This window comes from Aethalodelphis obliquidens, unplaced genomic scaffold, assembly GCF_003676395.1.
Source record: "Aethalodelphis obliquidens isolate GAN/ISIS:26980383/991018 unplaced genomic scaffold, ASM367639v1 scaffold15, whole genome shotgun sequence".
Classification (NCBI taxonomy): domain Eukaryota; kingdom Metazoa; phylum Chordata; class Mammalia; order Artiodactyla; family Delphinidae; genus Aethalodelphis; species Aethalodelphis obliquidens.
In genome coordinates, this window is record NW_020837959.1 from 31,003,997 (window position 1) to 31,030,694 (window position 26,698).

At 38.4% G+C, this 26,698-nt stretch overlaps 1 protein-coding gene across 2 annotated transcripts in view; it reads left to right on the forward strand.

The window, feature by feature from the left end:
• The first annotated feature begins 853 nt into the window (after positions 1-853).
• Positions 854-26,698, forward strand: part of KLF12 (KLF transcription factor 12) — a 454,868-nt gene continuing 429,023 nt past the window's right edge. Inside the window, exon 1 of one of the 2 annotated variants that reach the window (XM_027116076.1) lies at positions 854-1,356. The gene's annotated coding sequence lies outside the window, so the exon portion shown is untranslated. Of the gene's footprint in view, positions 1,357-1,404; positions 1,634-26,698 lie in introns of those variants that run through there. The other variant, XM_027116077.1, reaches the window with a different exon arrangement.

The following is a 26,698-nucleotide window of genomic DNA, read 5'->3' on the forward strand; positions in this document are numbered from 1 at the left end:
GCTCCGGGTCTGCAGCTCCTGCTTCCTGCTCCTCCCGCCCGCAAGTCCGCCCGCCTGCCTAAATTCCGAGCGAGGGCGGACGCCCCTTCTCCCCGGGCTCCCGAGCCGGCCGCGCGGCTCCGCCTCGCCCCCATTCATCCCGCCAAGGTGAACCGCTGGGAGGGAGGGCGCCCCCGCCTAGCCCGCAACTTGCGTCGCTCCAGAACCCAAACAATGCTTCCCCCGCCTTCCGCGTGCGGCCCTCCGCCCAGCCCAGCCTCGCGCGCAGCCCCGCGCGCAGGGAACCGCCTGCCCGGGCCGGGACCCCATTGTTGCCCGGCGCGGGCGATGCCCGGCGTCCGGGGGCGGTCCCCGCGAGCGGTCCCGCAGCCTCCGCCGGCCGCCGGAGCCGGCTCCGCCCACACCTTTCCAAGTTAGCTGGTGGGTGAGCCGCGGGGACGGCTCGGGCCCCCGGCCCCCTCCCTGCACGCTTTCACCCGGGCGGGAGGGAAGGGGAGAGGAGCGGCGGGGGCTGTGGGCCGAGCGGGCTCCGCGCTTTATTTGTCTCCGAATTCCCTTCCTAAGGCTGCCTAGCGCGCTGACACAAAAGAGGGGACTTTCTCGCGGCTCCGCGCGAGTCCTCCCCAGACGAGTTGAAATCGGGGGTTCCTCCCGCCGCGAGGCCCGCGGGCACCCCTCGCCCCGCGGCTCCCAAAGCGGCGTTGGCCATGTGTAGGTTATTTTGGGTGCCGCAGCAAGGTGGTGCAGGTGATCGGGAGGCTCCGCCGCGGCCGGGGGCGGGGGCAGGGGTGGGGCGGGGTGGAGGTTCCGCGGACCCACCCCCCAGCCGGCGGCCCGGGCGCCGAGGCGAGGGCCGGGCAGTGGGTGTTGCCTTCTACCTCTGCGAGCGGGGAGGGGTTAGTTTCCCACAGGGGATTTCAACCATCACACTCAGAGCCCGCCTCCTAATCCTCGGGCGGAGCGGCTCGGGGGCCCCATTTTATGGCAATAAAGCGACTTAGCGCCTGCTGAGCGAGCCCCTCCCCGCCGCCGCCCCCGCCCTCAGCCCCACCCCGGGGCTCGCCCGCAGCGGCGGGGCTTTGTTTCGGGGGAGGAGGACCCGGAGCTCTTTTGTTTGGGGGTTTGGTGTTTTCACCTCCCCCCCGCTCCCCCCAACCCTCCCCCCCCTCCGCGCCTCTCCGGTTTCCTGAGCTGCGGGCTGCAAGGGAGGAGAAGCGGCGTCTTGCAACCCCCTCGGCTGGGCCCCGGGGTAATTCGATGCGGGCCTGGCGAGGCTCCCCCCGCTAGACCCGGGCTCGCGTCTCGGCAGCCTCCACCCACCGGCCCACCCTACATTTAGCGCATCATGTGATCCGGGTAAGTCATTTGCAAGTACAACAGTTCCCTGGGTTGCCCCCCATTCATTTCCTGAGAACTGCAGAGAGCAGCTGAGAGGCTCTGCCCGTGCGTGTGCGTGTGCGAGTGTGCGTGTGAGTGTGCGCGGGTGACGCCGTGTGTGTGTGTGTGTGTGTGTGTGTGTGTGAGTGAGTGTGCGCGCGCGCGCGTGTGAGAGCGAGAGAGAAAGGGAGAGAGAGAGGGGGACTCTGTGTGAGGGAAAGAAAACAATTTCTCCTGCTCTGCAGCTTCTGTTCAGGTCTGTGCCGATTCCGTTTCTTATCAAAATAAACAACCCCCTCCTCTTTTTTTTTTTTGTGCCATCCCAGATCAGACCGTATTCTCTTAACATGTTTTATTTTCCTTCTGTCATCTGCTCAAGTTAAATCATTTTGGTTGGTCTGTGTTCGTAAAGGGGGAAAGTGTTGGGAAGCGGGAGGGGGCCGAGGGAGGGCGATGCTACTGCAGAGCAAGTAGCGTCGGTTGGATTCGTGGAGAAGAAAGAAGGAGGTTTCTCCCCCCCCCACCCCCGCCTCGCAATTTTTTTAAAAAAGAACTTATCAAGTAGCGTGAATTAAGCAAATGTTTTTCTACCCCTTGTGGAATTGTTGGTTGCAGTGCTTGCCTGACAGTTGCCAAGGATGAGAAATAAAACACCAGGGCTGAATTGGGGGGGGGGCTTGTGGAAGTAGTGTGCCCCCAGGAAGAGAGCGAGTTGGGTGAAGAGCTGCCGCACCGGGCCTTGTGGGCTTGGGTGTGCACTGGAGAGAGCGGAGGGGAAGGGGTTAAGGCGGAGATGACACTGCTGGCATGAATAGTGGTCCTGGTGCTACATTCATTATTGTCTCTGGTCGTAATGATGTGTAACTGTCACTTGCTACAGTGCCTGGTCCATGGAAGTAGCCAGGGGCTGGCCCGTGGCTGTTATTTTCAATTACGGGGGGCCTGATCAGAGTTGACAATGGGCAACTTTGCAGGGCCACCCGGGCCGGGAAGCCCGCGGAGACGGCCTGGGAGCCACTTCTTGCCTTAAGAGGCTCGCTCCGAGGACTCGGACTTGACCTCCGCGACATTAGTTGGTGTTCGCGTTAGATGCTTCCCTACGGGGAGAATCAATCCTGCTTTTGTTGGGTAGAGAACTGCCTATTAGAACTTTGAAAACTTTTATCTTTGGGGAAAAGGGTGGGGTGCACTCAACAGTTCTGTTTCGAAGTGCATTTGAGGCAAATGCTTGGAAAAAGTACCAATTCCTTTGTTATATGCCCTGCAGCTTCCCAACCCCCTTCACCCTGCGCTTCCAGTTTTGCATACTTTAATAGTAACAGCCTTTATTCAGCTGATAAAAGCTGACTGTGTTGAGTTAAAGAGTATTAGTACAACGGAATGTGTAATCTGGATAAACAGTTTGTGTGGTTAGTATTGTCGGCTCTCTAATTTAACTGTACAGATGGTTTAAGTGTCGTGCTGTATGGATTGTTTTAAGCAATTCCACTGGCTAATAGAATCCTCCTCAGACGAGCACTCGAATATTTTATTTTAAATCAGCTTTAATATTCTCTGTTTCCCTGTAACACCAGGGAGAGGAGCAGCTCTATTTACGTTTAGTGCGTGTGCATCTTAGTGGCTTCGGTAGACATCTGCCAATCAACGCACGTCATTCTGCAAATCCACCTAGACGCCTTCATGCCCTTTTCTTACTGGAGGATAGAGTTGTTTAGATAAGTTAACGCTTTGAAATAAATTTGGTGGCTTTTAACGGACAGCAGCTTGTGATGGGGAATAGGGGTGGTCACTTTGAAGGGTGAGTGTATTCCATCTTCTAAGAAATGCTCTTTGGAATTGGCATTCAGTAAAAACAGTGACCCCTCACCTTAAAAAAAAAAAAAGCCTGGTTGTGCTATTTGCAGACCTCATTCAGATGTTGTTTACATTTTTGAAAACCACATAGAAATTGGTTGTGATCAAGGGGTATACTTTTAGGCTAGAAAATGTTTAACTTTAGAAGCTTAGAAATAGGTTGAAGGACAAACATTCGGTTGCATAAGTTACATCTTTATGGCTGCAGCCTGGTCAATTAGAGTCCGAGTTGGGGAGAGAGGGTTTTGAACATACAAGAATTGACAGAAATTTGTAATGTAGTTAGGGAAGAGGTTTGTTATTTTTACCTTCTAATTCATAACTATTATGAAATATACTTGCGCTGGTAAAAGTTGGGATGTTTTCACATAAAATTTTAATCACTTATGTACTAAAACTACTATAGCTGTGTGAGGTAAAGAAACATCCTTGAGGGGTTTCTGTTTTTTGAAGTGCTTCAGTTATTTATCTATTACTTAGTAATGCATATTTAAAAGAAACTTCTGTCAGCTAAACTTTATTTTGGAATGCGTTGAATTACTATTTACTGAATGAAAATGGTTGCGCTAATGGGCCCTTAGTATTTTTTTTCCTCCAGAAAATTCCTTTTCCACAACTGAATGTCATTTGGGAGAAAATTGGTCCTGGTATAGCATTTGAGACCTTGACCTTAGCAGCAACTCTTGGCTGGCGCTTGTTTACTACAGCTGCAGCCTATGTGTGTACAGAAAGGGAGGGACTGCAAACACTGGTGCGCTCTCTCTCCCCAGACCAAGGGAAAAACAAATCAGGATGCTTGACAGTCATTCCGCAGAGCACCCATCAGGCATGTAATAGCGTTAGTGTTCTGGTCGTTTTAAAAAAAATCTATGTTCCTCGGGGATTACTTTCCGGCCTCCTGGGAAAGGTAAACATGCACTTCAGCAGACTCAGAGTGAGTTTTAGATGTCATATCATGAAGCAGGCTGCTATCAACGTAATGAAATAATTTGTTCTTAAATATAGGTGTGTTTTCTATCCCCATAAAGATGGCATAAGTGCTTAGGCCTCTAAGCCCATATGAGAGCATTTTGAACTCAAGCCAGGATTGGTTAATCTAGAGTATTGAGTAACTTGACCAGTGAGGTGATGTTGTTAACTAGTTGAACATATAAACGTCTTGGATATTTTCATCATGGTACAAAATGGAAAGTGTGGAATTTCATATTTCTGCGAATTAATATGAGACTAATCACATTAAATTTGGGGCGTCAAATGGTTTGTTTTCTTTATATTGTGAGAGTAACAGTCCTCTTAGTGTCAACTTCATAAATCTAGCTGTAGATGATCTGTGTATTAATACAAAGAAGTTTGTATTCTGCAAAACTAGAAGTGGCACAAAGTTATTTGAAAAGTTATTCTTTTTTGGATAAATAAGTTTCCTCGCTTGTGCTTCCATGTTGATTAATGAACAAGAGCTAAAAATCTCCAAAGAGTTTTATTCAGAATCAACGCCATGGTTATCTTTTTCTCTTAGAAAACAACTTTCATTTTTGTAAATAACTCCTAAAATAGATGGCAGTGGCTCACCTTTGTCATTTACATTTTGAAAATACCACGTGGTACTGGAGTGGAAATATCTGTATTTTTGCCCAGTGTTCATTTATTTTCCATTTTAAAATTCACGTTTATTTATTTTTTCAGGCTACACATTATGCACGCCTTTCAGTCTTAAGTATGGACAAAATGTAAGGGTGAAAATAGTAAGATTAAATCCCTGGCAACACCCTATAACCACAGCCTTAAGTCATCCACTGCAACCAGGGGTCCCCAAATCAAAAGGCAAGTAACCAGATGGCCCTCCCCCGTGCCCAGAAGGGCAGCAGCCTTAGGCTCTGTGAGACCTGCTTGGTTTCTAGATCCCAGGCCCTTGCGGAGAACTGTCTGACTTCAGCTGGCCAGAGTTCATTGTCAGGCCATAGAGCAGCGACACCCCATCCGATGTCAGCTTTTGAGTTCTTGCGGTAGGGAACACATGCTGTGGATTAAATGGTTACTTTCTCTATATATTCTCAGTAATTATGTTACAAAAGGATTTTTCGCTTTGGGGTGTTTATTGTCATAAAAGTGGCTACTTGAGTAGTCCTGCTGCTCCAATGAAAATTTGTTTTGGTCTGGCAGTAGATTACAGGATATTCACTCAAAGAATTCTGCTCTGGGATGGGCTTTCCTCCTGTCTTTTTTTCCAACTCAAAGTCATACTTTTATTTTGTGGCTAATTTAATGGTATATATTTTTGAAATTTTACTAAAAGCATAGTAATTGGACTGGTCCAAACAGTGTTGCTTTTTAGGTACAGATGCAGTAGCAGAAAGCCCTTGCTGCTATATTCCGGCGTGGAAGACGAGGGGGAAAAAAACAGAGCTTTGGGGTAGTTTTCCCACCCCCATCAGAGGCCATAGAAGCTGCCACTATCACAACTTGTTGGCCTCTACAGCCAGGAATTGTGTTTCATGTGCTACATTCACCGTGCTTAACAGTATATATGGCTTTGCACAATAATTGCTGGCATGATGTGTATGTATATACCATATATAAAAATATAGCCACTATTTTAGGTATGTACATATATATGTGTACATACATAGTATTTATATTTATGAATGTGAGTTTTTATATTCTCTACCTGTATAGGTACATACTCCATACATAAACCGTGTACGTTATGACCACGAATTATGGTAAAAAGCCCCCTTCCCACTTGCATAAAAGAGGAGAAGAACAAGCCGAGTTTGTTTTTTCAAATTCTATGTTTAATAATACTATTTTCACTTTAGTTTAACAAGCAGACTTAAAACATGAAAACAGCCCTGCCCCAAAGAAAACAAACCAACAGACTTACATGACAACCAAGGTAAATGATTGTAAAAAATGAAATAAATAACTGTAAAGAAAACCTTCATTCATTTCATAATCGGGTGTCTGCTAAGATTATACATCCTGGAATCAGGACTGATTTAAGCAGAGATGTTGTAGTTTGAGCCTGGTTCTCTTGCTTACCAACTCTGGATGACCTTTGTTAAATTTCTTAACGCCTCTGAGTCTTTAAAATGGGAAAAATCATATGCAGTTTACAGGGCTGTGGTGAGGGTAAGATGAAATAATGTAGGTAAAAATCACTTTGTAAAACTGTAAAGCACTGGTGTGTCAACTGATTTGACAGGAAAACCACTACCTCCCCGTCCCCCCACCCCCTGCCCTAAAAGGGATGAACTTTCCAGCCTCTCAAAGTGAGCATATAAATTACGCTTATGGAGAAGGAATTTCCGAGTGTGGGTAGAAAACTCCTGGCAGTCAAAGGTCATGAATTCCATTCCTGTCTCACCAGAGATTTGCTCTATGACCTTGAGATCAAGTCACTCTTAAAAAGTTTTTATGTAGCTGGTATAAAAGTTACTGACTGTTAACATTTATATAATGCAGGTGAAGTATCTGAGCTTTTCCAAAGGAAAATACATGACAATACAGTTTCCATGATCATTTATAGAAAATAGAAAATAAAGATCAGCAAGGATTATTTAGAGATTATAAACCTCCAGGCTACTTCTTCAGTGAGTCAACTGAAACCTCTATCGACTGGTCATTGAAAATGCCCTTAATGTTTTTTTTTTATGGAATCATTAAATTTGTGCTGTTGTACTATAATTTAGAACAGCCTATTGAACTTCAAATCCCTAGTTAAGCCAAGATTCTGTTGATTAAGTTATGTCTGATTTATGGTTTAGTCTCTTGGTTAGACTCAGATGTTGTTGCAGTACAACGTGTGAACAATAAAGGAAGGTAGATGATGGGGATCTTAAATGGGTATTTGCAAATTTATTGCACACATTTTTTTATATGCACACGTTTCCGGCCATGTACATTTTTTAAACACGCACACATTTTTGAGAAAATTAAGAACAATAATACTTCACATAATTTCTCCCCAGCTACATTTCCTCCAGTTAAGAAACAATTTTTTTTCACACTCTGCACACTGCTATGCTTGCAGTAGCAAAGAAACAGACTCAAACTAGCTCATCAGTATAACTCTTTCCGTGTCACACATACACCTTGCCTACCTCCTGTTCATGTTACAACTATCACTGTAAACATCACTTTCTGTGGGACTCTTATTTATCATCCCTCGCTTGAAGAATACACCAGGTTCCAGTCTGTAATCTATGGCCCCATAACACACGATGTTCCTTCTGGTGTAATTGCTTGTTAATTTGTCTTGTCCCTTCCCAATAATAAGCCCCTTGAGAGCAGGAAATGAATCTTCTTCATAGTTACTTTCATGGCTTCTAACATAGTGGCTGATCATATAGTGCTAAAATACTTAATGAAGGAACAAATTGAGGAGTACAGTCCATATGACTGTCCTTTCAGTAGCTAAGTGCCAAATATCATGGTCATTTCCCCTTGCCTTTTCATTTCTAGTCAGTATATTCATGTCTATTAATCATTCCACAATTCACTACATTTTCCTGAAAAATTTTTCTCCTTGCCAAATGAAGCCTTGCAGTGGAGTTAAATACTACTGGATTTGAAACCTTAAGCTACCCAGTTTTTAGCCGTCTAACTGGGCAAGTTGCTTCTGCAAGTCTTAGTTTACTCATTGGTAAATAAAAACAAAAACAAGAACATATAATGTCACCATTGCAGAATGTTTTTGAGGATCAGAATTGTGGTAATGCCTGCAAAGCATCCAGTATATAGAACCTTGTACATACTTAGTGCTCAGTAAATATTAGTCTGCTCAAAAGGTACAAACTTCCAGTTATAAGATAAATAAGTACTAGGGATGTAACATACAACATGATAAATATAATTAGTACTGCTGTATGTTATATAGGAAAGTTAAGAGAGTAAATCCTAAGAGTTCTCATCACAAGAAAAATTTCTTTGTCTTATGCTTTTGTATCTATATGAGATGTTGGACGTTTACTAAATTTACTGTGGTAATCATTTCATGGTGTATGTTATACTTTAAACTTACACAGTGCTATATATCAATTATATCGCAATAAAACTGGAAGAAAAAAACTTTCATCTCTTCTAGTATTTTTTTTTTTTTAAGATGTTGGGGTAGGAGTTCATTTATTTATTTATTTTTGCTGTGTTGGGTCTTCGTTTCTGTGCGAGGGCTTTCTCTAGTTGTGGCAAGTGGGGGCCACTCTTCATCGTGGTGCGCGGGCCTCTCACCATCGCGGCCCCTCTTGTTGCGGAGCACAGGCTCCAGACGCGCAGGCTCAGCAGTTGTGGCCCACGGGCCCAGTTACACCGTGGCATGTGGGATCCTCCCAGACCAGGGCTCAAACCTGTGTCCCCTGCACTAGCAGGCAGATTCTCAACCACTGCGCCACCAGGGAAGCCCTCTTCTAGTATATTGATGGCCTCTCTTAAAAGCAGCCACTGAGAATGAATAGCAGCAACAAAACAACTACTCTTTATTGTGCAGCTACTATAATACAGAAATTAGGCACTGTGCTTTTCATTTCTTAGCTTATTTATTTATTTACTGTAAAGATTTGTTTTGGACGTGGACCATTTTTTTAAGTCTTTATTGAATTTGTTACAGTGTTGCTTCGGGTTTATGTTTTTGGTGTTTTGGCTGAGAGGCACGTGGGATCTTAGCTCCCCGACCAGGGATCGAACCCACACCCCTTGCGTTGGAAGGCGAAGTCTTAACCACTGGACTGCCAGGAAAGTCCCTTAGGTTATTTAATATGTACTATTTAGTAAACAGGCATGTCTAGTTGATTTTCAAATAATTGACACTTTGAATACTCTATGTGGAGACCGCCAAAGTACCTTTTTGTACACTGGATTTTGACTTACGAATATCATCAGTTCATGAATGAATGAATTTTTTTAAGCTCTTGTAAGATGGGGCCACGTAACAGTCTTTCCCCTCCCCCCAGCCCTGATTTTGCCATTTTTGATAATAATTTCGAAAATTATTTGTGAATTTTACTGTTTTTATGCCTTTCATTAACAAACTGAGTAGAAAAAGGGGAAAATGAAAATCTTGATTCTGGTTTTGAGAAACGGGGCTTATTATCCAGTTGAGACAAAGAAATCATTAGGTGTGCTGAAAATTGGTGAATCTTTATTGAAAGTGCTTAGTGGAGGTAAGCTAACGAATTGTAAAAAAATAATAAGATGACAGAACATACAAAATGCTATACATCTGTTTTTAATGACACTAATAGATTGTGTATAATTACAGATTTTGTAATATTCCTTTGTCTCTGGGAATGGGTGTCCTTTAAAATGTAAGTCTAGTCCCTTGACTTACACATATTTGAGTTTTGTACAAGTTTTTTGGAGTGCATTATATATTAGAAACATGAGATTCCTTCCTCCCTTCCTTTATTAAATATTCATTGAGTACATGTGTATGATATTATGGTTTCTATTTAATAGATGTGGAAACTGATTTTCACAGAGTAATGCCATCATTATCAATAACCAGTTAGCTTTAAAGCAAAGATTTGAAGACTGGAAAACCTTTGAACTGTCCTCTGTGTTACTCTTACCTCCCTTCAGCATTAAATATGCTATTCCAGTTAGTTTTATTGTAGAGAATTAGAGCAAAAGAATGGGAGATTGTACAAATAAATATTGTCTTTAGAGGCTGTTTTATTTGTAGATTATATTGATATACATTTACTAGAATACCTTTACTAGAATATTTACTTCAGTGTAGAAGCCAATTCTGTGTTTAAGAGACTTAATCCAAAAAATTATTTTAGGCGGCAACTGCTACAGGATGTTCCATAATGTTAATAGTAGACCAATAAATTCTGGCCAGTATGCATTCTGTTTGATAAAGCTATTAAAGTCAGAGGCATAATAAAATTAATAAAAAACATATTATCTGTATAAAAAATGCCTTACTTTCTCATTGGACTTATGCTTATTTAGCTCCTACCATGTATCTGGAATTATATATGAAAATGGGTAGGACATCACCAATGAGCTGAAAATCAAGTAGGAGAAGTAAGACTTCTGTAGAAAATTATAATTCAGAGTAATTTGTGATACATGGATCAAGTGCTATAAGTTGCTTAAACAAAAGGCAGGGGAGAAAAATTGCTCCTAGCTGGGAAATCAAAGGTTTCAAGGTTTGAAAGTGGATAGGTGGCACAAATCCTTCATGGAAAAAGTTTTACATTTTATAGAAAAGAAACAGCAAACCTGCAAGTGGAAGAGAGCAAATTAAAAACAGCTATTTTGGCATCTGTGGTGATTTCACACCTCTTTTTCTGTTATCTTTTAGAGCTGATGGCTTTATGGTGTTTTGGCGAACTTCTGTCATTTGCTGTATCACCAGAAAATTTTCTTTTCCAAAAATAGATCCTGGCATATGCTTGGCTAGTAGGGCACACAGTGTTACAGTGAATTTAGAGAAGGTTTATTTGGATAAACAAAAATAATGGTGGTTGATTAATAAAAATTTAAAAGTACACTTTATATGAAGTTATCTAATAAAAGTTTTGCATATTGCTGAAGAGGTTTGATATATGTTTTATTTATAAATGTTGGGAATTTTAGCCTTGACCAAAAGCCTTTACATATAGGAATAAAATCTTTTTTTTCTGTGTAAGAACAATGGAAGGGAAAACTTGAAAATCGATCAGTTTTACAGAAGGTCAGAGTCAGTTGAAGGGATATTTAGAAAGGAACTTTACAGTAGAGTGGTTGAATATTTAAAGAGTGATATCCTCTGGAATGTGCATTAGCTTTTCTGCTGTAGGTATAAATACAGGACACTTAAGCAAACACACGAGATACTTCATTTTGAGAGACTGTATAATAAGAAAGAAATGAACTCTTAATGAGTCTATAAAGAGCATTGACGGTATTTTTATTGTACACTGAACTTTCTGTTGAGTATATTGGGACTCTACCAAGGCTCCAGGCTGAAGCAGTTGTGTTTTATGTATAAGTAGCTTTGTAATTAAGACAGTTTAGAATTCTTGAGAAGTAGGGGCCAGCAAAAAAAGAATTTCTTAGTGCTTGGTGGTTTACAGAGTGGTTTTAGTTTCATCCTGACAATCCTATAATGTAGATTGGACACAGTGAAGGTAAAATAGCTAAAAGGTAGCCAAGTCAAAACTAGAACCTTGATTTCCAACACCAGTAAAATAATTTGTTCCCATTTCATTCCACTGCTGTCTTCCTAACTTTCATTTAGTCTTAATAAGCCAACATTTTGAAAGTCCACATTGCACAAAAGAGGTGCTGCTCAGTGAATATTATTGGATGAATTCTTATCTCCTTCCAAAACATACTTTAAGGGGGTATATAAAACCCCAAATATAACAGCTTAGAGAGATCAACCCAATTAATCCTAGAAGAGACTGTGCAATTGGAATGCATCCATACTCTGAAGGAAATTAGGGAGATGCTTCATCACTTAGCACATAGCAGGGCTTATGTTAGGTGCTGAGAATACTAAGATAAATAGAACATGGGCTTTGTCCCAACGTATAGGCAGATTGGGGAAAATGCAGCACAGTTAAGCCCAAAGGAAGGGCCATGCTAGTGTATTCTGCTTCAGTTTATTTTCTTCATGTAGATCTTTTATGTGCCTAAAAATAATACACTAGATATTCTTAGATTTATGTTATAGTCTCTTTTAAGTACTTTCAATCTTATCGGAAAACCTTTGGAAAACCTTTTTCCATTTAAACGTGGTTTTCTAAGTGTTTTCTCTTTCAAAAATTATATTGCACATTTACTGTACATAAAATGTGTATATACGTTTTAAAGGTAGTATTTAATGTTTACAACCAACTCAAAGCTAGATATTTATAATATTTACATGTGAATTTATTCTTACCTTTATGACTTAGTTTTTCAAAGGATTACCACTTAAGATCTATAGGAAATAAGCTGTGTTTTGCAGAAACTCACTTGTTGGGCAGGGTTTACAAATCTCTCTCTCTGATAAAAGTAGGTACACGTGTGTGGAGACTTTAAACTTGATTTTATAGTGAACTCCTTTCTCTTTTTTTTACTTAGCTTCCCTTCTTCCTCTAGCCAACAATAGCATTATATTCCCTCATAACCCTCATCATAACTATCAGTATTATGTGTCTTAATATTTTTCTCCATATCCATAAGAGTTATAGATGCATCTGCACACACGGTTTTTTGATCACGTTTACAAAAATGAGATTATTTTTTGGAGACTCTTTTTTTTCATTTCGTCCTGCCTAAGGGAAATCCTTCCACTTAGCTGCAAGAACTCTGATCCATTAAAAACAAAACTGTCGTATATATTGCAAGGTATGGTTATTTTATAGTCTGTTACCTTACTGATGGGCAATACTTTGTTTCCAGTTTTTGCTACTAAAACCAATATTGTAATAAATATCTTTATATTACAGACTTGTGGGATCGATCACCAGGGTGGCGTTATTGATTCAAAATGTTGCCACCAGCAATGCAGGGAAATACCCTTTCCCATAAACTCCATCAGCAATAGATGACACTTTTCTAGTATGATAGTTGCATAGTGGTATCTCATTGTTAACTTCAGTTTTTTATTTCCTGACTTCTAGTGACCTGGAGCATCTTTTCCTATGTTTGTAGGTAAATTGGTATTCTTCTAAGAGTTGCCCTTTATTCTTTGTTCATTTTTCTATTTGGTTATTGTCCTTTTGTGAGAGTTATTTATATATTACAGCTATTAACCATTTGTCTGATGCCTGCATTGCAGATAATTTTTTTCAAAAACTAATCTTTGGCCTCTTGTCTGTTTAAGAAGTATCTTTTGATATTGTTAACATTTAAATTAAAAAAAATATTTATTTTTGGCTTTGTTGGGTCTTCGTTGTTGCGCGCAGGCTTTCTCTAGTTGTGGTGAGCAGAGGCTACTCTTCCTTACGCTGTGCAGGCTTCTCATTGCGGTAGCTTCTCTAGTTGCGGAGCATGGGCTCTAGGTGCGTGGGCTTCAGTAGTTGTGGCACATGGGCTCAGTAGTTGTGGCACACGGGCTTAGTTGCTCCGCGGCATGTGGGATCTTCCCGGACCAGGGCTTGAACCCGTGTTCCTTGCATTGGCAGGTGGATTCTTAAGCACTGCACCACCAGGGAAGTCCCTAACATTTTAAATTTTAATATAATCAATTTTTTTCCTCTCTGTTTCTCTGGTTTCCTGTTTTTGTTTTACGTTTTTAAAAGACTTTCTCCATTGGTAAAATAAACATGTAATGTCCTATACTTAGATTTAATTTTTCTTTCCACTTTGATCTTATCTTTAGTCCATTTGGAATTTTTAGTTGTATATGTGGTATGAGAGGGGAGGGAGGGGGTCCACTTTTTCTTACTTTCAGATGCATATCCAGTCCATTGTATCAGAACCATTTTTAAGGTAATGAATCCCTTTCCCAGTAAATATAAATTCCACAGTTGTTTTCGTATATCCTATGACAGTACTGGGTTGTTTTTTTTCACATCTTTATAGGAGTATAATTGCTTTACAATGGTGTGTTACTTTCTGCTGTATAACAAAGTGCATCAGCTGTATGTATGCATATATCCCCATATCCCCTCCCTCTTGCGTCTCCCTCCCACCCTCCCTATCCCACCCCTCCAGGTGGTCACAAAGCACCGAGCTGATCTCCCTGTGCTCTGCGGCTGCTTCCCACTAGCTATCTATTTTACCTTTGGTAGTGTATATATGTCCATGCCACTCTCTCACTTCGTCCCAGCTTACCCTTCCCCCTCCCCGTGTCCTCAAGTCCATTCTCTACGTCTGCGTCTTTATTCCTGTCCTGCCCCTAGGTTCTTCAGAACCATTTGTTTTTTTTTTTAATTCCATATATATGTGTTAGCATATGACATTTGTTTTTCTCTTTCTGACTTACTTCACTCTGTATGACAGTCTCTAGGTCCATCCACCTCACTACAAATAACGTGATTTCGTTTCTTTTTATGGCTGAGTAACATTCCATTGTATATATGTGTCACATCTTCTGGTACTGGGTTTTTTTCCTTTTAAAACTGATTTTCTTAGATATTCTCAGTCATATAACTAGGATTCATGTCTTAGGAGTATTGTATTCATTGTCCACCTCCCCTGGGCAAAAGATACATAAAAACCCTATTGTGATTTTAATTGCACTAAATTTATATATAATCTGGGGACAATTAATATTTTAATGTTATCTCTATTTCTAATGTTATTTCATTTTATCAGCCCAATTCAAAAATATGGTTGTCTTTCCATTTGTTCAATCTTATTTTTTATACTTCAAATAGATTTTAATATATTTTTGTAATGATTGTTTTCTCTTTAATTAAATTTAATTCTAAGTACATTATAGGTTTTTGGCTCTTTTATATCTATTGGGATAATATAATTTCTTTTCTTAGTTTGTTGATACAGTGAATTAATTGCACTGCTTACGTTTTGAACGTTGTACCAGACATTCCTTATTCCTTGTATAAGCCTTACTTGGTCTAGATGCATTATCTTATTATGTATAGCTATATTTGATTTTCTAATATTTTGTTAAGAATTTTTTAAAAGTTAGCTTTTATTCTTGTAGTGTCTTTATCTGATTTTTCTTTCAGGGTATTTGTAGCCTCCGAAAATAACTTGGGAAGTGTTCTGTCCTGTTTGTTTTTGGGATACTTTGTGTAGAATTGGTATTTTTTCTCCCTTGGAAGTGTGGACGAATTCACCAGAGAATTCATGTGGATTTAGAGGCTTATTTTTCTTTCTAGGAAGGTTTTCAATTTATTTAATGCATATAGGGCTATTCAGATTATAAATTAATTTTTGAGTGAACCTTCTTAGTTAGTGATTTTGAAGGAATTTGGCTTTTTATATGTTATAGAATTTATTGGCATAAGGTTGTTCATATTACCTTATTCTTTTAATATTTGTAGGATCTGCACTGATAACACTTTATTCCTAATTTTGGTGACTTGTGACTTTTGTATTTTTGTCTTGATCACTTTGTCTAGAGGATTATCAATTTTATTGATGTTGTGAAAGAACCAGCTTTCGGTTTCATTAATTTTTTCCTCTAGTATTTTACTTTTTTCTAATTCATTGATTCCTGATCTTTATTATTTTCTTCTTTCTGCTTGTTATAGGTTTACTTTTTTCTTTTTATAGTTTCTTAAGGTGGAAGCTTAAAATATTGGTTTGAGACCTTTTTTCTAACGTAATGTATGTAATGCTATACATTTTACTCTGAGCTCTGTTATTTTACATTTTTATTCAGTTCAAAAGATTTTCTAATTTCCATTGTGATTTCTTCTTTGATCTCGGATTATTTAGAATTATGTATTTTAATATTCAAATACTTGGGCATTTTGAGATATACTTCTTATATTGGTTTCTAGTTTAATTCCATGGTTTTCAGGGTATGTATGATTTGGGGTCTTTAAAAATTTGCTGAGATTTGTTTTATGGCTTAGAATGTGGTCAGTATTGGTGAAGGTTACATGTACAGTTGAAAACAGTGGATCCTGCATTGTTGGGTGGAGCAGTCTATATGTATATTAGACCTATATCCTACAAATGTCAGTTTGGAAAGTTGGTTAATGTTCTTCACGTCTTCTACATTGTTAACTGATTTTTCTTTTGTCTCCTTGTTCTGACGGTTTTTGGGAGAGCGGGCTTTAAGTATTTAAATTCAATTGCGAATTATTCTAATTCTCTTTTCAGTTCTGTCAGCTTTTGTTTATGTATTTTGAAGCTCTGTTATTAGGTGCAAACAAATTTAGGATTGTTATGTTTTCTCCATGAATTGACCCCTACATCATCATGTAGTATCCCCCTTTTTCTTGTGTAGACAACGTATAATTGGGTGTTACTGTTTTTAATACAATCTTACTGTCTCCAGCTTTTACCTGGAGTCATTTGATCATTTACATTAAACATTTTGATGTGATTAGGTTTCAATCTACTAACTTGCTATTTGTTTTCTATTTGTCTCATATGTTCTTTGCTATTATTTTCATGCGTCCTGCCTTCTTTAGGCTTATTTTTTAATATTCTATTTTATCTTCACTTTTGGCTTATTAATTACAGCTCTTTGTTTTATATTGTTAGTGGTTACTCTAGGGTTTACAATATACATCATTAACTTCTCACACTTCCTGTATGATGTCAGAATTTTACAGTGGTATACTGTCATTTTTTTCCTCTCACTTTGCTTATGCTATTTTCTTAATATATTTTACTTATACGTGTTATAAACCATAATTTCCTAGATACTATTTTTGCTTTAAAGAGTCAATTACATATATATACATATATATATACATATATATATATATATTTGTGTGTGTGTTTACTGATGTCTTTTCTAGTTCCAGCGTTCTTTATTTGTTTGTTCTATGTTTCTATCTAGTATCATGTTACTTTTGCCTAAAGAAATTTCTTTAGTATTTCTTGTAGAGCAGGTCTGCTGGCAATGACTGTTCTCAGCTCTTGCTTGTCTGAAAAAGTCTATCTGCCTTTGTTTCTGAAATATTTTTTTTGGGTTTTGAATTCTAGGCTGACAGTTTTCTCCTCATTACTTTAAAGATATTGCTCTATTATCCCATAGCTTACATAGTTTCTGAGAGATGTCTTTTATTATTCTGAAAATTGTTCTTCTATAAGTAATATTTCTCTTTTTCTCTGGCTGCCTTCAGGATTTTTTTTAAACTTTTTTTTTTACCCTGGCTGTAAAGTGCATAGGTGTGTTATCATTTATAATTGTCCTGCTTGGGGTTCTCTAAGATTCTTTGATCTGTAGCTTATTGTCCTTCCTAATTTTTCATCCATTATCTTTTTGAATATTTCTTCTGCCTCCTTTCTGTTGCTTCTTGTGGACTATTCTGACAAGTACATTAGTCTAATTGATATTGCTTCATAGGTCTAGGATTCTCTGCACTCCCCCCTTCAGTTTTCAGTCAGAATAATTTCTATTGATCTGTCCTCAAATTTACTAATTCTTCCTGTTGTGTCTAGTGTTTTGTAAGCTCAGTGAAAGCATTCTTCATCTTTGAGATAAAGCAATTTGTCTAGTATTTTCATAGAACTTAAAAAAATTTTCCACATCTTTGCTGAATTTTTGATTATTCATGTTGCCTATCTTTTTCTCTAGATTTTTAAACATCTAAATTACAGAGTCTCTATTTGATAGTTTCAACATCTCTGCCATCTCAGTGTCTGATTATGTTGATAGCTTTATCCCTTGACATTGGGTATCCTTGCTTTGTTTTGGTGTCTTGTAATTTTTGATTGGCTGCATGACATTATGTAAAAGAATAGTACATAGTGAGATAAAAAGTTATTATGCTAAGACATGGATGTGCCTCTTATTCTGCAAGGTGTTAGTGTCTGTCGAGGTGGGTAAATGAATCAGTTTGTTCAGTATATGTGCTGAGTTACTGCTTTGTTGTTGCTAGTGAACTGTCATATCACCAGAGACTTCAAGTTTCTCCAGGAATGCATTGCTTTACCTGGAGACTTCTGTGAGACCTGGAGTGCCACAGAATTTTTCTTCTCAGTGTTCCTGCTATACCCTCAACTTTCCGCTAGTCCTGAACTCCAGTGACACAAGGGACCCCTTCCTGTGCTTTTTGCGTCTATCTTGGAAGTAGTCTGGGTGAAGTTGTGGATGGATGAGTGTGTGGGGTCTCAGTTTCCCTACACCAGATGCAGTTTTAGGCTGGCCTGGATGACTAAGTCTGAGCTGGGACGTTGTCAGCATGTCTGTCCCTTTCTCTTGTGGTAGCCAAACTCTGCCTTGTGTCAATGGTAGGCTTTTGTGCCAGTGAGTTTTCTATTCTTACATCAGTATGGCTGATGTCTTATTTGTATCACTGTAGAATTCTGGGCCTCAGTGAGTTTCTTGCCTCACCCCAGGATCAGATGAGTTTTACCTAGTGTTCATTGCAGGGCAGTTGTGTTCATGATTTTTGTTTCTCACTCAGTGGCTACTATCCTTTGAACCTCGGAAGAGGGCTAGGCAGAGGGTGTCTCTCTCTCTCTCCCAGTGGCAGATAACTTCTTCTCCTCCTCTAGCACAGTCCACCTTTGCCTGGAGGGAGAAGGAGTATTTACTGTCCCTTTCTCTGTGGCAGATGGCTTTTGCTTCATCTGATGTTACAGTTTTGGATGAAGCCAGTTTTTATGCTTGTCCCCCAGTGGTAGCTGATCCCTACCCGCATGCCAACACTTCCAAGAGTTGCTCTTGGAACTCTTTTAGGTCTCCTGTTCTTTTTCTAGTCTTTTGTCTTAGCACCTGGAGGAGGATTATGCAGAAGAGTAGGTGAGTGGCTGTGGAGTGTCCTTGCATCTGGCGCTTCCTGGGATACTAAGTGACTTTGCTAGCCCACATTCAGCTTTTAAAAATTTATTACTATTTTAGTGGTTTTATATTGCTTAAAAATTAAAAGAAGAATTTTAATTGTAGTAAAAAAAACCAACATAAAATTTACCATCTTAACTATTTTTAAACTCACAGTTCAGTCATGTCAACTGTATTCACATTGTTGTGCTTCACATCTCAAACTTTTTCATCTTGCACAACTGAAACTCTGTACCCACTGAACAGCACCTCTCCATTACCCCCTCTCCTGGGACCCTGGCAACCACCCTTCTGTTTGTGTTTCTTATCAGCTTTTATGACTGTTCACTCTTTTTCCATTATCATGGCCAAAGGCAATTCCTATTTCTCTATGAAGGGTCAGTCCTATGAACTGGAACCTAGTTCACCTGGTTGCCTTGTGACTTAAACTTTTTGGTCTCAGAAACATTATGAATTTGTAGGGTGTTCATCTTACATAAGTATTTTCTTTCTATATCTGCTTAGCTTAAATGTGCTTAGATTTCATTCTTTTCTTTTCCTCTGGTAATACCTGTTGGACTGTGTGTGTGTATGTGTGTGTGTGTGTGTGTGTGTATGTATGTGTATATAATCTACTGATGGAAAATTTTTTTTCTCCTTTAGTTGACTGTGAGCAAGCATTGGAGGATTTGCTAGTATTGAACGATCCTTGCATTGGGAGCAAACCCTTTTAAAAAATAATTTATTACTTTTTATAACTTGGCTTGATTCTATTTGACAACTTGGAAAGATATTTAGAATATGTATTCACAAGTGAGATTGGTCTATAATATTTTTCTTGGTGCTGGATCAGATTTTTGTATAATTTGGTGGATACATAAATTAACTTAGAAAGTATTCATGTCTTTCCTTGCACTGTAATTGGAACTGTCTCTTAAAGGCTAATACTCAGGTGTGAACCACTGGATCATAGTTGGTTTTTTTTTTATGTTCCCCCAGTGGTACATATGTAATCTTTTTTCCAATTTCGTCTGTATATCTGTCCATTAAAGTTTTCAGCTTCTTTTCGGATCAAGTTTTGGCTAGGAAATATTCCATTTGCTTTTTAAAATTATTTATTTTATATTGAAATATAATTGGCACGTATTACATTGTATTAGTTTCAGGTGATTTCTGAATTGATTACCACAGTAAGCTTAGTTTACATCTGTCACCACACATAGTTACAATAGCTTTTTTCTTGTGAAGAGAACTTTTTAGATCTACTCTCTTAGCAACATTCAAATATCTGATACCTTACTGTTAACTGTAGTCACTATGCTTTACATTACATCCTCAGGACTTATTCTATAACTGGAAGGCTGTACTTTAGGACCACTTTCACCCATTTTGCCCACCCCCATACTCAGCCTCTGACAACCGCCAGTCTCTTCTCTGTATCTGTGATCTCTGGATATCTGTATGTACCCATTTGCTTTATAGGCTTTTACATTTGTTACCTTGGGATAACATGTATTATAGTATTCCCTAATGCATAATTACATTTCTACTGTAACACACTTTTTTCTTATTCCCAATATTGTCTTTTTTTTTTAAAACTGTTCTTTCCATAAATGGTCCATGTGTTACTTTGCTGTTTTATTAATTTTCTCTTAGAAAAATTCTTTTGGTTTTTTAAAATCATTTCTACTCTGTTTTTTCCTTGTTTTCTTTTTCATGACTTTTTGCTTATATTTTTTCAATTCTCTGTCCTCATCTATTTCTTTTTGCTTTGTCTTTTTTTCAAAAAAAAAGAAAAACTTTAACTATGAAGGCATTGACATTAGAAATATTGTTCTGAATATATCCTTTGCTATATTCTATGTGTTCTTATTGAGGAATTACTTCCCTTTTCATTGTTTTTAGATAGTTGGTAATTTTATTTCTTCTTTGAATCAAGAGTTTCTAGGAATGTGTTTTTAAATTTCTGATTATTATTTTTAGGTCTTCAATTTTGTATTTCCATCTGAATTTTGATTTACATTCAGAGATTGTAATCTGTAAAACAGTCTCATTTTTAAATCACTAAGGTTTTTTTTAATGTCTAAGTATATGATTTACTTTTATACATATTCCCGAGAGATTTGAATAGCAGTATCTTCTCTATTGAGGAATGTGATTTTCTGTTTTTCATCTGCTAAATTGTTTGTTGATTTATTTTACATTATTTTATGTTCTAACTTATATCTGTTCTGTTAAATTTGATTAATTCAAAAAGTGTGGTGTATTGAGTTTTACATTCTAATCATATTTTTACATCTTCATTAAACTTAAAATTTATTTTTTGTTATTTTAAATTGTTGTGAAATATAAGTGACATAAAACTTAACCATCCCCCTCCCCACAGCCCTTGGCAGTCACCACCCTACTTTCTGGTTTTTTGAGTTTGACTATTTTAGATACCTCATATAACTAGCATCATATATTATTTGTCTTTTTGTGTCTGGCTTATTTCAATTAGCATGATGTCCTCAAAGTTCATCTATATTATAGCATGTGTCAAGATTTCTTTCTTTTTTTGAGATTGAATAATATTACATTGTATGTATGCTACATGAAAATGGATGTTTGAATGTCTTTTGAGTCCCTGCTTTAAATTCTTTGGGGTATATAACTGGAAGTGGAATTGCTGTATATTGTTGTAATTCTTCGTTTAATTTTTTGAGGACTTACTATACCATTTACCACAGTAGTTATAACACTTTTGCATTTTCATCAGCAGTGCACAAGGAGTCCAGTTTCTCTGCATCCTGGCTAATACTTTTTATTTTCTGGACTTTTAAAAAAAGCCATTCTGATGGGTTTGAAGTAGCATCTCATTGTGGTTTTCATTTGCATTTCTGTAATAATTAGTGATGTTGAGCATCTTTTCATGTGCTTATTGACCATTTGTGTATCCTGTTTTTCTTTTTGAGAGAGACTTTAAATATATATGATTTTACTGGACTAAATGACTTATTCTGTCATTAACTTTTCCTTTTTAATTTGTTTTAAGTTTGTTTTATGATATAAAGTAGTGTTTTTCTTCAGCATTTTGCTTTTTCTTTTACCCATTTTATTATCTCAGCTTTTTAATAGTCACATTAACATAATAACTGTCCCTGTGTTTTTCTTAATTATGATTTTTTATTCATTTCTTCATACTTTTGTGAATTTAATCAAATTGATATTTATATTCTTTTATTTCCTACATGACCCCAATCAATTTGGAAGATATGCTTCACTGTGCTGTTTGACTAATAGTATTCCAACCCCAACTTCATGTTTACAGCTCGTGTAGTGCTGATGTCTGAGAAAGAAAATGCACCATTTCCTTAAGACCACTCTGTTTGACAAAATTTTTTTTTTTTTTTGGTAATATACTGCCATTGCCAGAACATTTTAGTAACCGACATAAAAATCTCTGGTGTCTACAGTGTGAAGGGCCCCCTCTTAGATGTGATGCCATTGGTTGCCTGTTGCTTGCTGTGATAAGAGTTAGGAAATAACTTTTCCACTACATCTTACTGCAAGGTGATTGCCATTTTTCTTAAATTCTCTCCTTTGTGAGTTTTCATTATATTGGCATCCTGATATCGTGGAGTGCGATATCAGGGATGTTTTATTCTAAGGTTAGGAGTCTACGCACACATTGTGCTGCTAGCACTTTTCATAATTTGCTAGAGGTTTCTATTTTAAGAGTAGTTCATTGATCTCTTCAAACCTTGGGCAGAAAAATTACTTTAGCCCTAATTTAGTTTTAAAAAGATTTGAGATTGTTATCCCAGTTTCTAACCTTAACTTGGAAATCATAACAATCTTTGATCTCCATATAGTTAAAATATTTTCTGAAAAGTCTTGTTGTGAAGTCATAAACTGTGTACTGGGAACAATCACAGTCATGAAAATCAACTAATTCTCACTGAGTATGTATAGTGCACATGGGGTTGTGTTTAGATCTTGCCTTAGTTTGGTTGGGCTGCCTTACCAAAATGCTACAGACTCAGTAGCTTAAGCAACACAGATTTATTTCCTCACAGTTCTGGGTACTGACAGTCCCAGACCAGGGTTGGTCTGTAGTGAGGACTTTCCTCCTGGCTTGCAGATAGCCATCTTCTCCCTGTGTCCTCACATGACAGAGACAGTGTGCACTGGTGTCTAAGGACACCAGCCCTATTGGGTTAGAGCCCTACCTTATTTAACCTTATCACCTCCTCATAGGCCATATCTCCAAATACAGTCACATTGCGGGGTTAGGCTTCAACAGAAACATTTTGGGCAGACACACACATTCTGTCCATAACAGATCAAAAGCCTAAATTTTTGAAAAAATAAGGCTTTAACTCTTGGTTAAGTTTCCTATCAGAGTGAGTTGTCAATAGTTTGACTTTCAACCACTCAAGTAAAATTACACATTCATGTCCTTATATAAATAATTTGAAGAGATCAGAACCTCACCCAGAGAAGGTCTTTGTAAAATTACCATGTGAACAAGTACGTTGGTTTGTGAGAAAGGATATATAACTGGGTTTTTTTCCTCAGAATAAAGATATGGTCTCCAAAGATTTGTTGTTGGCACTATGTAGAGTAATTCTTGGGGATCAGCAAGAAAATGCTGCTTAGGCTTCTGGCTGTGCCTCAGTGGTTGCTTTTCAAGCAGGACATTAGCAAAGAAGGGAACAAAGTAAAGGCTATTCTTTATCCATTTTTCCTCTTTTTGGGAAGATGTTTATTTCATTTGGATCTAAGGCAAGAAAACACGTATCTACTGAATGCCTACTGCAGTGGGTTGAATGGTGGCTCTCAGAAAGATTTGTCCATTTCTGAATTTGTCAAACCTGTGAATGTTACCTTATTTGGAAAAAGAGTTTTTGCAGATGCACTCAAGTTAAGGACCTTGAGATGAGGTCATTCTGGATTACCTGGGTGAGCCCTAAATCCCATAAGTGTCCTTATAAGAGTCAGAAGAGAGGAAGGCAGTATAAAGGCAGAGCCAGGTATTGGAGGGATGCTGCCGCAAGCCAGGAAACACCGTATAATGCCAGCAGCCACCAGAAGCTCGAAGAGGCAAGGAATAGATTCTCTTCTAGAGCCTTCTGCGTGGTGTGTCCCTGTCACCACCTTAATTCTGGACTTCTGGCCTCCAGAAGTGTGAGAGCGGAACTTCGGTGTCAGCCACCAAGTTTGTGGTAATTTGTTAGGGCAGCTTCAGGAAACTAATCCCCGCCCCGCCCCCCTGCCATGGGGAAGGCATTCTGCTAAATGCTAGGGGTGCAGAATTGAGCAAGACAGGGTCCTTGTCACCAAGAAGTCAACGTTGTTTGAAATGTAAACAAAAGCCTAGTAAAACATTACAGTAAATTGTGTAGTAGAAGTTTGTACAGAGTGTACTGAGAGCATTGAAGGGTACAGCTAACTTTGCTAATTTGGAGAGTTTGGAGATTCATTGAGGATGAAACTTTCCATCTGGGTTTGAATGAGGAGTAAGAGTGTGCCTGGAAGAAAGGGGATGAGGGAGAAATGTGTGGGAAGTATCATGACCTGCTCCTTTAACCTCCATCTGGGAGACAAGCACCCCATCTGAAAGCTCAGTGTTTTCAAGTATTGAGAGGAGAGCTGTTTCTTGAAGTGACATTGTCAACTTGAAGCCACCGGGCTCGAGTAGTTTGTCTCTGTGATAAATGTAAAAGATATTTAAAAAAATCAGTCCCTTTGGCAGCTCAGAGAGTAGTATGAAGTCAGTGCCCTACGTGTCCTGAGGTCACAGTTATAAAGACTCTCTATGCTCTGTGATTGGGAGTCTGCAAACTTTTGCATCAAGAGCTAGAAAGTAAATATTCTAGACTTTGTTGGCCATGTAAGGTGTCTGGGGGTGTGTGTGTATATGTGTATATATATTTATTTTTCCAAACACACACATACACACACACACATATGTTTACAGCCATTTTGTGTGTGTGTGTGTGTGTGTGTGTAGATATAAAATAACCCTTTAAAAATGTAAAAATTATTTTTGGGGAGCAGCCCTTACAAAAACAGGTCATGGGTTCTGTTTGGTCTGCTGACTCTTGTTCTATGGTATAATAATATCTTAAATTAGGGGTCTTTTTTTCTTTCAAAAGGAGAGTCAAGTATTTCTGCTATAAAGAAGAGATATTAAATATGAACAGCTTAAAATCTGAGCCAAGGTATGACTGATTGAACTTTATAGCTTTCTAACCTCAAACAAAGATGGAACGAATGTAGAAACAGCCAGATAAATGCTTAAGTTTTATTTAATACCTTTGCTTTTTTTTAAATAAGTGGAACTTAAAAAGTATATATTTCAAAGATCCGAAAAGAAGAGGAAGCTTGCCATCTTGATGATTTCTTTAATAATACCACTTTAAAAGACTACATTTCTGTTTAGTAACTGACAGCACTTTTAAAAGACCATTTCTTTTTTGTCGGCACAGATGTTTCTCTATGTGAGATGTATTGTAGTTTTCAAGATGCTTCAACAAGGTTGTGTTCTTTAGGATGAATGATTAAATGGACATTTCAGATCATCTTGTGAAAGGACTTTATCATTAGATTGTCTTCTCTTTTTTCACTCACAGCTCCTGAAACATCCCAAACAAAGTGCTTTTATCTTTAGAAGCTATCAACAAATTATTATTTTGAATTCTTTCAAGGTAAGCTTGTATAGCTACCTCAGAGATTACTTATTTTTAGTTCCAACAAAACTGTTGCAAATTAGGTGTTATAAAAACATTATGCTGAGCTTAAAATGAAAAGAATATTACGGATATTTCAAAAGCTTGTCTTTTCAAAAGCTCAGACTTTCTTTCAGACTATAGTACAGTTCCCATTTGTTCTTTTCCCCCACTGAGTACATAGAGTTCCACTGAATCAATAAAAATTTCTAAAGCAAAAGGTAATTTTGGATACAAATTATAGAAATCAATTTCAAATACAGAATTAGAATACTTAGTAGTCAGTCTTGTGCTTCATGTGGTACTCATATCCTGTTTCTAGGGTACAAACCCCTCCCCTACCAACACCACGAAGTCCTAACCTCAGTCTCCTTTTTCTTTTAGCCATTATCTCTCACCCTTTCCTTCTTTCAGAGGAGAATACCAAGTCAGTTAAATTCAGACCAACTGTGATGTAGTTGGTGAAATCTGGCAAAAAGAATTAGCATCCTATTTCTTCCAGGGCCTGTTTAGTTATTTACACCCACTCATCTGTAAAACGGGGACAGCGTTCATTCTGCATTTGTTGAGAGGATTATAGAAGTTGTGTGCAAAGTTTCATCACAGCGCTTGGCACAGATATGGCCAATAGATAGTAGTACATATTATTCTTAGACAGTGTTCTACTCTCCAATCTAGAGGAAGAGAGAGAGAACACATTGAATAACTTGTAATGTTAAAGCTGTGATAAGAACTGCAGTAGGGGGAAGTAATGGTAATTCCTTCTAGAGATTCTAAGAAGCTCTGTAGAGCGATGGCCTGTGAGCCACACCTTGTTGGGTGGGTTGCTTTGAATGGGTGGAGGGAGAGGAAAGGGCTGTCTAGACACAGGAAGCAGCTTGAGCTCAGGGTGAGGCAGGAAGTGCTGGGTGTGTATAGGGCTGAGGTCCACTGTAGCTGATTTAGCCCACAGCAATGCTTTCTTTGGAAATATACAATGCTTTCAAAAATTTAAGCAACAGAGTAACCTGAGAGATTTCACTTAAATCTACATTTACAATTTTTCTTGAAAAATTTGTTTACAACTGTTGGTTGAAGCTTATCACCATTTCTTAGCCTCACATTGTTTTAATTAATATATTTTAGCATTTTAATATAACTCAAATCTTCTTCCATTATTTTCAAAAATGTCTTGGTTATTATTGCTGCTTTATTCAGTGTGTTCTGGTAGGCAGTCTCTGCTGGCTTGGATTGATATTTTTATCATGTTAAGGAAGCATTCTTTTCTTTCTTCACTAAGAATTATCATTAAGAATAGACTGAATGTTATCAAGTATTTTGGGGCATGTTATATTATGATTTTTCTTTTTGACATGTTGATGCTTTACATTATAGTATGTTTCTTTTTCTATAGTAAATTAGTAAGTGTCCCATGTTTTTC